At 35.0% G+C, this 16,113-nt stretch overlaps 1 pseudogene; it reads left to right on the top strand.

Moving 5' to 3' along the window:
• The first annotated feature begins 4,215 nt into the window (after positions 1-4,215).
• On the top strand, positions 4,216-4,833 carry LOC125207426 (uncharacterized protein At1g15400 pseudogene; annotated as a pseudogene).
• Positions 4,834-16,113: the final 11,280 nt, after the last annotated feature.

The following is a 16,113-nucleotide window of genomic DNA, read 5'->3' as shown; positions in this document are numbered from 1 at the left end:
AATTTCTCTCGGTATTAAAATTTAAATCGGATGGAATGTAATCACTAATATAATCACTCAATTTAAATTAAATTTTTGTTAATCAAATTTGTGCCCACACGGCCACATAACCATTCTTCAATTTCAATGGAAACTTAGTTATGGTCTTCATCAGCCATTAAATCTGTGAACATATAAATCAGTAACAAACTGCAAATTCAAGAGGCAAATAATTCGACAGATTATTATCATTTTCCATATCGAAACGTAATCCAATTATGCCTTTTACATTCCAAAATAGTAGTTTAACACTATATAGCAGTCACCAGAAAATGCAAAGGCACTAAAAAACCAATATCATTTTTCATCTATTTATAATAAAATAGAAGAAAATAGACAAAACCTGGTTTTTCTTAAAAGTATAGGCTGGAACATGGAACAAAAGTAGTAAGTTGAAATAATAAGCAACCAAAAGTCCCTTAGCATAATTGCATAAGTTTTCAATAAGTCAATCATGTATGAACTACTAATTGAATTGTGCTAAATTTATTAAATAAAGGCGATTGAATTACGCGTCTAATCAACGAGCTAGACAAATAAAAAAAATGCATGGTAGATTAACAAACATACTATTAATTCAACCGAATCAATGGCCCTTTGACTAAAACCAAAAACAATAACAACAAAAATAGGCATTTGAAGAATGAGCTTGGACCTAACTACATATAACATACTATTTCGATAAAGAAAATAAGTATTTTATTTTAGTGGAGAAATAAAACAAATAATTATAAAAAGATACCATTCAAATTGATTGAAATGGCAACGAGCATATGTTTAGTTATAAAATCATATGTTTACGCATCACAAACTTCTTAATTATCTAGACTTAACAAAACATAGAAAACTCGAAGATGTCATGAATGGGCTTATTTTATTATTTTTAAAGTTGTGATTATTATTTATTCAAGTCGACTTTAAATATTCTGTAGACAGAAGACGAGTGTCTAACAAGACAAAAAATACGGAGTACATTTTTAACTGAAAAATTAAATTTGTTGAATTTGACTAGGTAAACTTGTTTTTGACTTGGTAATAGTTTATGTGCCAAACATAATTTTAAAAAAGTACTACTCCTATATATACCCCATTGTTTAAGTGCATGGCATATAACATATAATCGTTTATTTTAATAAGATTCAAGTCTGCAACGATTCAATATTATTTAATACTTAAAAAAGAACAAAAAACTATTGAAAATTATTGGAACTTAAATATATGCTTCGCTTTGAATTAATTTATTAATCACGGACCATATTTTACGGAAGTTTGCTATATTAATATAACGTGAAATGAAATTTCCTTGTCAATTCTTAACCTTTTTATCATATACTAGTTCAAACTTCAAACCTATCTTTGCAAAAATTTGCATTCGAGGGGATTCTACTTTTTAGTAATGAGCTAAAAAATTTACTATAATTGGTCAGAAAAGAGATCAATAAATTTAATGGATTAGGAGCTTCCCACCATTTTGGGGACAAAATACACTTGGATTTTACAAAAATAATTTAAATGTTTTTAATACATATATAAAAGTAAAAAAACTATAAAAAAAACTCCAACTAATGACAGTTTACCACCCCCATTAACTAATATGCAGTTGGCCTCCACAAGTACTCCTAATAAGTATTAGGTAGTCTTCCTCAAATGTTTATTACTCCATAAAACCAGCACCATCATAATTATAGTACATATATATTTAAAATATTTATATTTGTCACATAGTCCAAAATTAACCTACATAATCATGATTATATTAATTAGTTTCGTATGTATCTTTAAAAATATTGTGCCCAAATAGAATATCTGATACGTATCTTATCACTTGATTCAGTTACAAGAGACAAAAGTGATAAGGTGATGATGACATTATTGACAATTAAATAAATGTAGTGATTAAGTAGGAGAATTTGTGATATTCATAATCTTAGAGAGATTTGAAACAATCACCAAATTCAAAAGCTGAATAATGAAGCGATCATAAAAGGCGGCAACCCAATCATTGTTATCACAACTGTATATCTCCCATTATTTAATTAATTTGATTCAATCACCGTTTTGACTAGAAAAATAATCAACATTGATAGTTAATCACACGTCTCGGTTTATTAATCAAGATAATGTATTGTTTTTAGTTTTTGTAAAATACATGTGATAAAAAAAGGTTTATTTCTGATTAATACATTAATTATTCCTAACGAATACAGGAATTTTAATTTCTTTTCGGAATTTATCACTCCATAAATAGTGTAGTTATATAGTACCACTAACAAACTTTGTTGGACAAGATTCACTTAGGTTTAATGTAAAAACCAAAGGTGAACTAATGATATTCGGTTTTGTTCATCGAAGGTGGTGTTGCCGCCAAACTCCAATTTTTTTTTTCTTTTGGAATTTGGATTTTCATAGCACGTTAAATTTTGAATTTAATGCCAACGAAATTTGCATTCACCCAATTTAAAAATATCTTGTACCCAAAACAGAGCTAATTAAAAACCAAAATTTAAATACTATATTTTACGTATGTAATTATTTCATGTGCACTCCTCCCTTCATTCTGCGGTAGTTGAGGTGGTTCTTTAAGACATGTAATTTAAGAAAAAATATTTTAAATGACTTAACTAAATGAATATAGTAAAGTAGGAAATGAAAAAAGGTAGGGGATAAAGAGAGAATAAAGTAAAAAGGGTAAATTATGTGAGAAGAAATATGTTGACTTTTACTAAAAAGGAAAATGACTCTACTACTATGGAACGAAAGAATGCAAAATAAAAATTAATGGAAATGCTATGTTTTTAAGGTCAGGTGGTCCTTATGAACACGTCGGCACGAAAAACATGATTTAATTGTCATTATTTTCAATCAAATACTAGTCGTTTTGGATGTGTACACATTTGAAATTTGATCACAACCGGTATCCATTAATTCTATTATCTAATATAAACTCTCTTATATATTCCTATTTTGAATTAATAATTTGTTTTGTTTATATACTTTATAATCCACCCCTTTATATGCACGGATGTATCACATATTTAATTTAAAATGTAACTTAATTTATACTTACTTTTTATGTAGAGAAGATGGGCTAGTTGAAAAACAATAATGCACAAATAGATTCTCCATGATTTTATCTAGACTTCCTTCACTCAATTATCATCCAAAAGGATTTAAACATTCTTAAGAATCATCCAGAAACAACAACCAGATCCTTTTTTCTGGATTAATTAATACCAACCAGATTTCATTCTATACATCATGATATTCTAGTTAATTTATTTATTCAACTGCAAAAAAATGTGATAATCATATAATGCAAATGTTAGTTCTACCGAGATCCCATGGTTGCACTTATATACACAAGAAATTAAGGCTTTTGGCGAAGGTTGTATTTCCTAAATTTGTTATACAACAATCTTTATTAGTATTTTATAAAAAATAATCATTGGTATCATTTAGATATATTATATACATGTGGACGTGGTAGAGTATAAGTTGAGGCAAGAAGGAAAACCTTAAGTATATGAAATAAATTTGTGGTCTCATGATTTGTTTTTTGAGTACGAAAGTCCAATTCCGGTTCACACTTTTTTGGCGGCTTTAGCTTATAGTTTTGAATTATTCAATAGTTATTCTGATCTGGCTATTTTACATTGCTATTTTAAAAAAAATAAATGTCTTCAATACTTTTTTAGAGCTCAATTCATTATCCAAATTTTCTTAGTTTACAAGCAAACTGATGATGATTTATTATGTAATTTCTATACAACTTCCTATTGTCTTACTATTAGCTCAATTCTTGAATACAAAGTTCATGCCTTTCCCACCGAACAAAGAGAAAACAGAAATAAATGGTTGGAAATTAATTACTTAAACGGCATTGCTAACGTAATTATAGGAAGATATAAAGCAAGAATGAAAATAAATATATACCAAATAATATACACACAAATACTCATTCGCGTTTTATATTCCAATTTTTAACTTTAGTTATTCCGCCAAATAAAATTGGAGATTGTGGGCCCCATTTCGGCATTCCTCAAATAAACTTTTAATTTGGCGCAAATATATAATATTTTAAGGGGCTGAAATGTAAATGCAGGTTTGGACTTTCGTCATCATCTATTAATTCATAAATACAAACGCGTATATATATATAAATAAATACACACATAGAAACAGATAATTTTTCACTCAAAAAAATTTCCCCCAAAATCAAAATCCTTCTTCCTCAAAACCCCAGCCTCCGTCGAGGTGTATATACACAGGGAGAGAGAGGGAGAGAGACAGAGACAGGAATTGAAGATGGCAGGGTTGCAGAGATCAGCAGTATCATTCAGGAGACAAGGATCCTCGGGATTCGTATGGGACGACAAATTCCTCTCTGGAGAGCTCAACAAGCTAGCCGATCAACAAAAGGAAGAATACAAAAACAAGCGATCTCAAAACGTCAAATCCGCCGCCGCCGAGAATTCCGCTCTAAGCGGCGGAATCGCAGTCGAGAGGAGCCGATCCAGCGGCGGACGCGCGGGGAGAGCTCCGCCGCCGCTCGAGCCGCCGTCCCCTAGGGTTTCCGCCTGCGGACTCTGCGGCGCCTTCGGCAACAGCGGCAAGACGCGCCGCCGGCCGCCCAAGGCTGCCAAGCGCGTGATGTGATTCCGGTGCGGCAGCGGTTAATTTTGCGAACCTATAATCACGATTTCTTTACTTTTCTTTTTATTAGTTTTATGTAAAATATGTTGTTATCTTTCAAAAAAAATATTCAATGTTTAAATAAATCTATTTTTCGTATAATCTTATGTTCACATGATTTTCGTGAAAATTATACTCCACTTGATTATTATTTCAACTTTCAGAACTGCTACATAATACGCAATTAATTGTGAATTTTCATTGAATGTGACTTTTCACGCTCAACCTCAACATCGTCAAATAAATTGGGGATTATAATATGTAAAAATTTTAGTTACTACTTACCACAAATTTTCGTTATGTTTGAGGGAAATTCTGATTAATAGATGAAGATTTATTAAAATTCTTTTGTATCACATTGTATTATTGATATTTGCTAGTATATCTGGTTATAATTTTTTTCCCAGGAACAGAATTTGAGTACAAATAAAGAACATAATATTCATTGCCAATCATTTTAGTGTCCTATGTTGCTTCATTTGGCCCTTAGTGATTATCAATGGCCATGAATTCATGTATTTTATTACTACTACTTATATAATTAAATAAGATGAGGTTTATTGTTTCAATTTGATAGAGAAATATTTGATTCAATTTTCATGGTATTCTAAAAAAATGACTACTCCATAAGCCAAATTAATAAATTCCACAACATTTTTGGGTTTAAACAAACTTAATTGGGAAACACAAGAACCAAATAGGGATGAAGTAGGTGAATATAGGATATGCACAAAATGAAGGACCTTTACGTTTACATTCAATAATTTATTATCATTATTTCCTAAGATAATGAATGCAATTATGCATGATGGTCTACACTATGCCAAAATGGTTTATAATTTAATGGTAGTTAGGTAATCATTTATGACCTAAAACAAAAAGACAAAAAGAGAACAAAATGGGGAGAACTTGTCAACTCTAGTGCATATCAACTTTATCAATTCATTTCAAAAGAGTGATGCTAAATGGCCACATTATGGCTAGCCACACAAGAATAAATTAGTAAATTTAAGTGTTAGTTATTGAATAAAATATTAGTTAGAGTTAGTGGATAAATGAAAATTACATATATATCCTGGATCTTATTTTTGTTTTTTCTAATTCCCTTAATTATCTCGTTTCTTGCTGATGGAGGGAATTTATATGTTTCAAATTTTGAATTAAAGATACGTATTTAATAGCCTCTTGGAATTTGAATCTAAGAGCACTCCCAATGGGCTTGGCGTTAAACTCGGCGATTTTTCGCCGAAAATCGCCGAGTTTTCGCCGGCCAATGGGACGATTTCGGCGAATTCTCGGCGTTATTCCTCCTGAATTAACGCCAACCGGCGATCCATCGCCGAAACATCGCCGCCCACTGTGGGTGCGATTCGGCGATGTTCGGCGATAATTTTTTTTTTTTTTTTTTAAAACGGCTATATCTATAATTCCACCACTATAAATACTTCCTCTTCCTCCTCCATTCATCACACACAATTCTCTCAATTTTTCAATCTCTTATCTCAATCTTCAAAATTATGAGCTCTAGTAGGAAAAATTCTTGAAAAAGTAAGGGTAAGGGCAAAGAGTCGAGTTCGCAAATTCCCAACACTGATGAAGCAAATGAGCAGTGGATGAGCTCGTTGTTGTCGATGGGTTCTCCTCCCGGCCAATATCCATATGCGGGTCCGTCCCCATTGCAGACTCCTACGCCACGCAGACTTTCTCCGTACTTCCAGTCTGCCCTCAGCATGCCCTTTCCAGCCGACGATGTGTATCGCCCCCAGATAGTCACATCGTTGTTCGACACCCCTGGATCAACCCCAGGCGACGAAGAATCTCAGGCCGCGACGTACACAACGGATCCGACACTCAGCACGGACGACTACGAGGTGGAAGAAACGCCCGCCGAGCCGCCTTCCAGGAGCGGGAAGGGGAAGGCGCCGGCGTCGACGGCTGCGACTGATACGGCTTCCGATGAGAAGCCGAAGCGGACAAGGACTACTTACACTCTCGAAGAGTCCGAGCTGATAGCCAACTGCTGGGCGGACACGACGCAAGACCCGGTGCGCAGCAACTACCGGACTGAGATCATGTTCTGGGCGCAGGTTACGGAGAAGTACACGACCAACAAGACTGCCTCGATGAAGGACCATGGCAGTGAGGCGATCCGCCGGCATTGGGAGCGCCTCATGAGGGACTGCGCCCATTTCAACGGTATATATTCTAACTTGATGACGAACATGACGAGTGGCCAGAACGAGCACATGGTCCGAGATGAGGCCATCCGGATGTATAGTGGCCAGTTCTTGTCGAAGGGCTTCAAGTATTGGAAAATCTATGATAGGCTGAAGGATCTCCCCAAATTCCGGAAGGAGATGCACAGCGCGCTGCACGGGAAATCGGTGCGCTCGCGACTTAGCGGTGCGGAGAGTGAGGGCAGCGCGATCCCCATCGACTTGTCTGAGGATGGTCCGCACGAGCGCCCTGTGGGAGCGAAGAAGGCGAAGGGGAGGCGGAAGGGGAAGGGCACATCGTCAGATGCCCAGTCGGAATCCCCGTTCTTACAACAAGCCACGTTCTCTTCCAATGCCGCCACTCTGGCGCAGTTGTACACGCTGTACTTCACCGGCGGCGGAACCCCAGAAGAGAAGCAGTCCCTCTGGTCGACCATCCAAAATATGAAGATCAAGATGGACCTCTCGCCGGACGCTCCTCCCTCTTAGTTTTTTAAATCCTTGTTTTTTATGGTTTTTTATTTGTAGTTTTTTTTTTCTCGTTGTATTATATTTTCCAATGATTAATACAACGACGAATTGTTCATTTATAAATCTATTTATTAAACACATTTGTAGGGAAAATTAAATAATATTAAAAATGATGATGTAAAAATGAAATGTTGAGTTAGGGAGAAATAAGGGAGAAATAAGGAAGAAACCATTGGAGCAGTTGGCTAAAAGTTGGCTAAAAACTGGGGATAAATTTTGATGCTGATGTGGCGCTGATGTGGCAGGAGTTAGGGAGAAATAAGGGAGTTTTTAGGGAGAGTATTGGGAGTGCTCTAAGAAGCCATAATTAATTGATTGCTCATACATTAATATAAGTATAAAGGCGTATTATAGTATACCACTTTAGTGAAATTTAATCCATGGAAATGTGATTCTCTCATGTACATCAGTAGATGGCATCACACGTCCTAATAAACCTTAATTATGGTACAATCAGTTTGACAAAAAAATTATGGATGAATTAAAAAAAATATGCGTAAACCCCGAAAAGAATAGTTCATAATGAAAATGTAAACAATAAATAGAATACAACAAATAATGTTCTTAATTCGGAATGAGTATTCATAGAATAAATAATGAATGATAAGCTCAAAATTAGAATATTAAAAAAATAAAATTTTTAGTTTAGAAGTGACTAGTCTTAGAATAAAATATAATATTCTTAATTGTAATTAGTTTTTTTTTTTTTTTTTTTTTTTTTGATATAGCATAATACTCCAAATATTTGATATGTGAATTAATATTATTTTATTGTAAATTTACCTATAGAAGGAATTGGTATTAACAATTGAATGTGAAATCAATCTTGAAAGATTGGATTGATGAACTTTGTCTCGATTAAGAATTTGAGTTTCTAATTGATACTATTTGATTCGATTGAAAATTATGAATAAAGTTTAGAGTTTTTATTATTAGTAATATTAGATTACATTGAATATTTAAAGTTCTTAAATAGTTTTAGATAAAATTGAATATTTAAATTTCTTAAATAATTTTAGATTAAATTGAACAAGTGAATTTAGGCCTGCTTATTCGGCTGGTTCCGGTTCTACCCGGTCCGGTTGACCGGGTACCGGTTGCAAAATCTCATGAATCTTGGAACCGGAACCGGGTGGTTCCGGTTTGGAACCGACCGGGTAAGAACCGGCCGGTACCGGTTCCGAACCGGAACCGATTTGTAGTTTTAATTTTGATTTAAGTATACTAATTAACGAAAAGTTGTTTATTATTTACCTAATTTTAATCTGACACCAAACTAGATTTAACTTATATATAACAAAAATTACATTATCTCCACTTAGTATCAAGAAATTTGATTCTCACGTTAGCCCACGAGTTGTCTGTGATGTCAAACCAGAGTTACGGTATATTCTTTCGCATGTTTCCTCGATTAGTAACCTCCACCTTGACTCCTCTCAGAGCTTTCATGATCTGTTAAAATTATTTTTGTTTAAGGCACTCAAATTATAATGGTAAATAATGATCCAAACACATAAATTGGAAAATTATATTGTCAAACCAAGAGTAGCATTTATTTTAAGCAATATCAAAGTAGCAAAGGAATACATTCAGTAAAACTAAAGAATCTAAACCAACCTTGATAATAATAAATGAATTACCATTAATTACTATACTTCAATTTTAATAAAAAAAAATTAAATTTAATATATATTATTCGGTTCTGGGTAAGAACCGGTCGGTTCCGGGTAGAACCGGAACCGGAATTTATGAAAACATTAGAACCGGTACCGGAACCGGAACCGGATTCTTCGGGTCCAGTTCTTCGATTACCCGATCGGTTTCGGTTCCGATTCCGGGTACCCGAGAACCGGAGAACCGGTTAAGCAGGCCTAAGTGAATTGATTCAATTCTTAGATAAGAAAAATTCAATAATTAATCTATCTATTTTGTGATATTTGAATTGAACCACCTTTAAATTACTAATTTAATCAAATTTTAGTCTCATTATAAACTTTTACTAAGTTAAATAGATGGATAAGAATAATTCAATGGTTAATCTATATGTTTTGTAAAAATATTAACTTAATCACATTCAAAAATGTTATATTATCAACATGTTCGGCGAGAATAATTTCATAATTGATCTATTTATTTTCTAATATAAAAAATTAACAACATTCAAATTTTCTTTTTTTTTTTTGGTAAAGAAAGCTGGGCACAACCCAGAAAACTCAAGAAACTATCGCAAATAAGAAACACTTAATCTATCATGAAGTAGCCAAACATTCATACCCGGTGGAGGGCCATCAAGAACATGAACTCCTTTATCAAAGCTATATGCATATTGGGAGAGAAAGTCTGCAGCAAAATTACCTTCTCTATGCACATGTTTAATTGATTTTAGGCTTGTCTAAACTTTTATTTTATCTTATAATCCTTTCGTTCCACCGAAGATAATAAATTTTCTTTTTGGTTTGCTATGCCCAAAATGACTCATTACTAAAAATAAAAATAATTTTGTCTCTATTTTATTTTCTCCACATAACATACTCCACAAAATAAAACGGCATTAAATCCTGCGTCATCCAGAAAATGGATCATCTTCCTTAGAACAGAGGGAGTACGCAATTCAACAACCCAATCAAATATTAGATTAAATTCTTGGACAAGAAAATTTCAATAATTAATCTATCTATATTGAGATATTAAAATTGAACCACCTTTAATTATAATGTAATCAAACTTTAAATTTCATTATAAGTTTTTGTAAATTAAATTGTTGGATAAGAATAATTAAATAGTTAATCTATCTATTCTATAAATGATAATCACACCTTAAATGCTATCTAACCCACAACTAATATCAATATAATGTTTTGACTGATTAAATAGTTTGGAAAAAATATTTTATTAATTGATCTATTTATTTTCTTATAATATTTTTTATATTCTATTTGTTGTCTACATTTTCATTATGAAAAAACCCCGTGAAAGAATATAGTTCATAATTAGTATTATAATACTATATAATTGATCAAATCCTTCTTTAATTGGTTTTAGGCTTGTCTAAACTTTGTTTTATATACTCAATTTAAAAACTCATACGAATATTAGATTCAATTCTTGGACGAGAAAAATTCAGTAATTAATTGAATTTAGATTCAATCGAACAATTAAATTGACTATTAGAATAATTTAACAATTGAAGACACTTTAATCTTCCATTCAGTTGAATTATTTAATTAAATATTATATTTAGTTGAATAATTTATTAAATCAAACAATTATGTTTAGCATTACTATTAGATTTAAGTTAGTAACTGAATAAGTTAAACATTAAATTCATATGAACATTTGGTTTCATCATAGATCCAAGTTATCTTATACCCCGTTGTATCAATGAATGTCAAGATTAACTGAATAAAATTTTAGATTTAATAATTTAATCAAATATTAGATTAATTTGATACACTCATTTCAATTGATATTTGCTCCTATATTAAATTTGGAAATTTTATTTTTACAGAAAATAGAAAAAGTAAAGGGAGATTTGAGAGGGAAGGAATATGTGGGATGGGGATAGAAGCTAAGGGATGAGAGAGAATTTGAAAATGAAAAAAAGAAACAGAGGGAAGAAATACAATGGGAAGGGCGTGGGAATTTGAAAATGAAAAAAATAAAGAAGCGCCCCTTTTGTGAGCAAGCTGGCGGGATAAAATAGGAATATAAATTTAAAGTGCAATTTATCCAGCTAAATACTACATGGGCATAAGAGTAAGAATCATTTGAGTTGAACCGGAACTTATAAACTAATCGGTTTTTTTATCTATTAAACCAGTTTATGGCTGGCCATAATGTGGCCACATAGCATTTCCCATTTCAAAATTAGTCTAAATCCGAGGACCTAAATTACTAGCTCCTTTCCGTCTTAATAAAAACGTTTCATTTTCTACATTCATTTTGAAAAAATAATACTACTCACTTATCCTATAATAGATGGTATACTCAGGAAATTGACACTAGATTTTAGAAGATGTTATTTTGTGTGTTAACTGAAATTAGAAAATAAATTAAAAAATAAGATATTTATATTAATGTGAGAGAAACTTTTTTTTTTAAAGTGTGACATCTTTTGTGGGACAAACTAAAACAGTGGCAGGTCCAGAAATTTTGTTTCGGGGGTGCGAAATATAATTGTTTAGACTAAGAGCTTTAAAATTCAACCTGTTAATTTTCTTCTACTTTTTTGAATTATGAATTATATAGACAGTTTGTGAATTATGAGTGCCTTATATAGTTGTTAGTCACGAATATGTTATATAAATATGAATATAATATTAACATATTAAATAAGTTATATTAGAAAGAAAAAAAAAATATTTTGCTAAGTTTCAATTTATAAAAAACAGAAAATGATAAAAATATAATTGAAGTATTTGAAAGTGATAAAACATTTGTTAAAGGCTTGAATTGTTTTCAAAAACAGTTTGTTATTACTCAAACACACCAATTAGAAGACAAATAATAAAATGTTATATTTAATGACTAAGCCAATCATACGTTCATATGTAACAAAACTGAATCAATTAACAAATTAAAATAAAAAATGCAAGCAAATAGCTTAAAATGCGCCTGACAGAAATCAAACCTGGGTCTAACATATTGGCATGTGAACCTTTTACCACTAGGCTAGTCAAGGTTTTGGGGATACAATCACTGGGAGTCCAATGGAACCCCCACCAATTTGACATAACATTAGAGCATCCGCAATGGTTAATAGGCCAGTCATAGGCCAGCCATTCTCTTCTCTGCCACGTCAGCAACACTAAAAAAACCACCTGCCACGTCAGATTTAGGCCAGCCATAGGCCAGCCGCAATAAAAACAATTCAAAATATACTACATTTACGGAATTAAAATTGCGATATACGGAATTAAATTTACGACACATATACGGGAAAAATAATCCATTCCATTAAAAAAAAAATACAAAGATTTTTAAAAAAAAGTACATGATTTTTTTTTAAAAAAAAAGGGCTTCAACACCCGAGCCCCGCCACTCTCTACTCCTCATCGCCGTCGCCGTCGCCCTCCTCGTGGCCGTCGCCGCCGCCGCTGCCGCCACCCGTGGTATCTGAGCCCACGTCGGAACCCCCCAGCCTCCTCGTCGCGATCTCTAAATCAGCACGCATGCTCTCGAGCATCTCGAAAAGAATCCTCTTCTCCGTGGGGTCAGTGGCGTTCTTCCACTCTCGGAAGACCTGTAACATCTGAGCCCGCGTTTGGTTACGCGAATGGAGAGTGTACGCGAGTGGGGCGGCTGGGAGGGCGGAGGACTGGACCTCGCGGGGCGATAGGGGGGATCCGCCCCTCGCAGCCCGCTGCGCCCGCTTCTGTCCAACCGGGCGGGGGCGACCAGTAAATGAAGGAGGGGATGGAAACTCCTCAGCATCTGGGGGGAGGTCGTGGGATCCGCCGCTGCTGCCGCTGTAGTCGCCGCTATAGTTAAGTCGCTGCTTCTTCGGCCACCCAGCGTCGCACCCCGCCCGGAACTTCTCCGAGTCCTTCAGCAACAAGAAGCACTCCCAGAAGGTGAACTCCTTATACTTCCCCTCCAAGGGGAACTGACTCGCGGCTATCCTCCGGGCGTCGTCCTCAGTCTGCCCACTTTTGAGCTGACGGAGGGCGTTGGCGTACAAATTCGCAAAACGGCCCACTGCGGCCCTGGTGCGTTCCCACCCCTTCCGGACCTCCACGTTGCTGAAGTCCTTCCCGTGCGGGCAGTGCCTCTTATAGGCAGCACTGATCTTCGCCCACATGTTGACGACCCGCTGGTTGTTCGCAACCAGTGGATCGTCGCACACCTCCAACCACCCCTTGGCCACCCCGGCGTACTCATCCTCCGTCCACTTCCTCCGGCCAGGGGCAGCGGGCTGCGATGACTCGCCGACCGCCTTGCCCTTCCCCTTCCCCCTCGTCTTCTTCTTCGGCGCGGCCCGCGTCGCTGGAACGGGAGTATCATCTTCCCCGAGATCGATCCCCATATCGTGCAATGACAGAAGGTCATCGCCAGAGAACTGCGTCTCCACTGGGGTCGACGTGTGAGACGAAGCCGTCAAAAAATCAAGCGAGGGCCGATATACCGCGTCCCCTCCCGGTGACCCCTGCACCCCCCCGGCATCCCGGGATACATGCCGTGCAGCATCCCCCCCGGCATCCCCCCCGGCCACATCATCCCCATCATCTGCTGCAACATCATCTGCTGCTGCATCTGGGGCATACCCCCCCACCCGGGCGCTGACTGCCCGCCGCCCGGCATCCCCCACGGCATACCCCCCGGCATACCCCCCTGGTTCCCCGCCATCGCCCCCCCCGGCGCACCAGCCATCATCCCCATCATCTGATTCCAAGGGATGTTAAATCCCGGGCCCATCTGCCCCCATCCAGATCCCACGGGTACTGTGGGAGTCTGAGAGCCGCTCGTCGCCGGACTGGACTCGTTGTTGTGATCCATCACTCGATGATGCTCTTGAACAGAAAGTTAGAGAGAGAGAAAACTCGTTAAAACAAGTGGTGCAAATGAAAATGAAACGAAAATCGCGTTTATATATGATTTTAAAAAAAAAAAAAAAAAAAAAAACGAAAATCGGCGCTGGCCGATCGGGCCTCTGCAATGGCGGCTAGCCGATCGGCCAGCGGATCGGCTAGCGACGAGCGATCGGCCAGCCCACGCCGATGCGCTGGCCGATTTCGCGCTGGCCGATTGCAATGGTTCGGCTAGCCGATCGGCTAGCGCGACGAATCAGCTAGCCGGTCGCTAGCCGACCATTGCGGATGCTCTTATATACTCCATTTAGTATTCAAAAATACTCAACAAAGTATGGTGCAGTGCAGCTGGTTGAGTGTCATAACTCTCAACCTTGAGTTTCAGGTCCGATTCTTGTTACCCATTTTTTATTTTTTCACATTTGTATATTAGTATACGTAATTCATAACTATTATACTTAATTCTTTAGCATGCATATGTATTATTATATAAGGTAAATTTATTTTAAAGTTAGGTTTTTTCTTTAAAAAAATTTATTCTTAAATTATTTCGATAATACTAAGTTTTTTGTTAAATCTTTTTTTTACAACGACACTATCACTGTACCTTTAATTTATATTGTTCACGTCGTAACTATTTTTGGCATCGTTGACACTAAACTTATGTAACAAGTTTATCAATTATAATTTGGACCCCCCAATATAATATTTCTTCGTCTGCCACTAGATACAATTATACCCCTTGTCCTTAATTGGCTCCGCCACTGAACTAAAATAGAAAGTGTGACATCTATTATAGAACGGATGAAGTAATAAATAGTTAGATTAGAGAAAAAATAAAGTTAGAGAGAGAACATGAGTATTTCTACATTATTCTCTCTCTTAATTTACTTTTTTTTTTACCCTTTAACTATGTATTACTATTATTTTTCTAAAATACATGCAAAAAATGAAGCGTCTCTATCAACATGAATAGAAGTAGTACACTAAAAAAAAAAACACGGTTTACTAGAGGAATTAGTGGCGGAGAGTAGTCATTCTTTAATTAATAGCGGAATTGAGGAGTGATCAATTGCTAACTCATCATTTAATTGCTAACTACAACTAATTTAAGGCCACATGATTTCAAAAAACGTGTGGTCTACAATTTGCCACGTGTAATTTTCGTTTTTATTAATTAAATCGATTTTTTTTTAAAAAAAATGCCAAATTAGGGTTTTGGATGAAAATGTCAATATAGTGTTTCGAAAATATCAACACAATACTTTGAGAATGTCAACACAAATTTAGGATTGACATTGTATATGCTTTATATTGACATATTATCTTAGCTGCATTGACATTAGCCTGTGTACAAAAAATACGAAAATTCTAGATTTTTTTTTTCAAATTTTGACGTCGGAACATATGCGTGTAGTATATCGTTGGAATCCTTATAAAATTATCTTTAATTTGATATATGTTATATGAATTTAAAGTTTTGGGATTTCTTTTAAAAGTTAGTTATAACTAACTTGACATTAATACCCCTATTGATTTTTATTGGAATTAATCCTATAGCCTTATTGACGTTTTTTGTTGATCGTATTGACATTTTGTGGTTAATGATCTAGGCCTTTAATTTGAATATCTAATGGCTATTATTGAGTTGTAGTTAGCAATTAAGCATTGAGTTAACAATATAACACTCCCCTAGCGGAATTAGTGACAAAATAATACTAGTAACATTTTATTTTTATGGTAGTGACAGAGATACTGTTAGTATTTTATTTTATTTTATTTTTAGTTTTTTTTTTGCATTTTTTTAATTAGTCATATTTGGAATTTTTTTAATCGCAATTTAGTGATGTATATCAGCCCGACACTAATATTTATTTTATTTTTAGTTATTTTTTAATTAGTGGCAGACTTTTTCGTCATTAAATATATTTGGAATTTTTTTTATTTTCAATTTGGAGACAGATATTGGTCCGACATTAAATTTATTGTATTTTAAGTTTTTTTTTTTTAATTAAGCGCAGATTATTATGTCAGGGTTGGTTATATATATTTGAATTTTTTTTAGTTCAGTTTAGTGGTGGATATAAATCCGACACTAAATTTATTTT

Source organism: Salvia hispanica, chromosome 6, assembly GCF_029641045.1.
Source record: "Salvia hispanica isolate PSC_SH4W2 chromosome 6, Shi_PSC_v1, whole genome shotgun sequence".
Taxonomy (NCBI): Eukaryota; Viridiplantae; Streptophyta; class Magnoliopsida; order Lamiales; family Lamiaceae; genus Salvia; species Salvia hispanica.
This window is presented reverse-complemented; position numbering and strand designations above follow the sequence as displayed.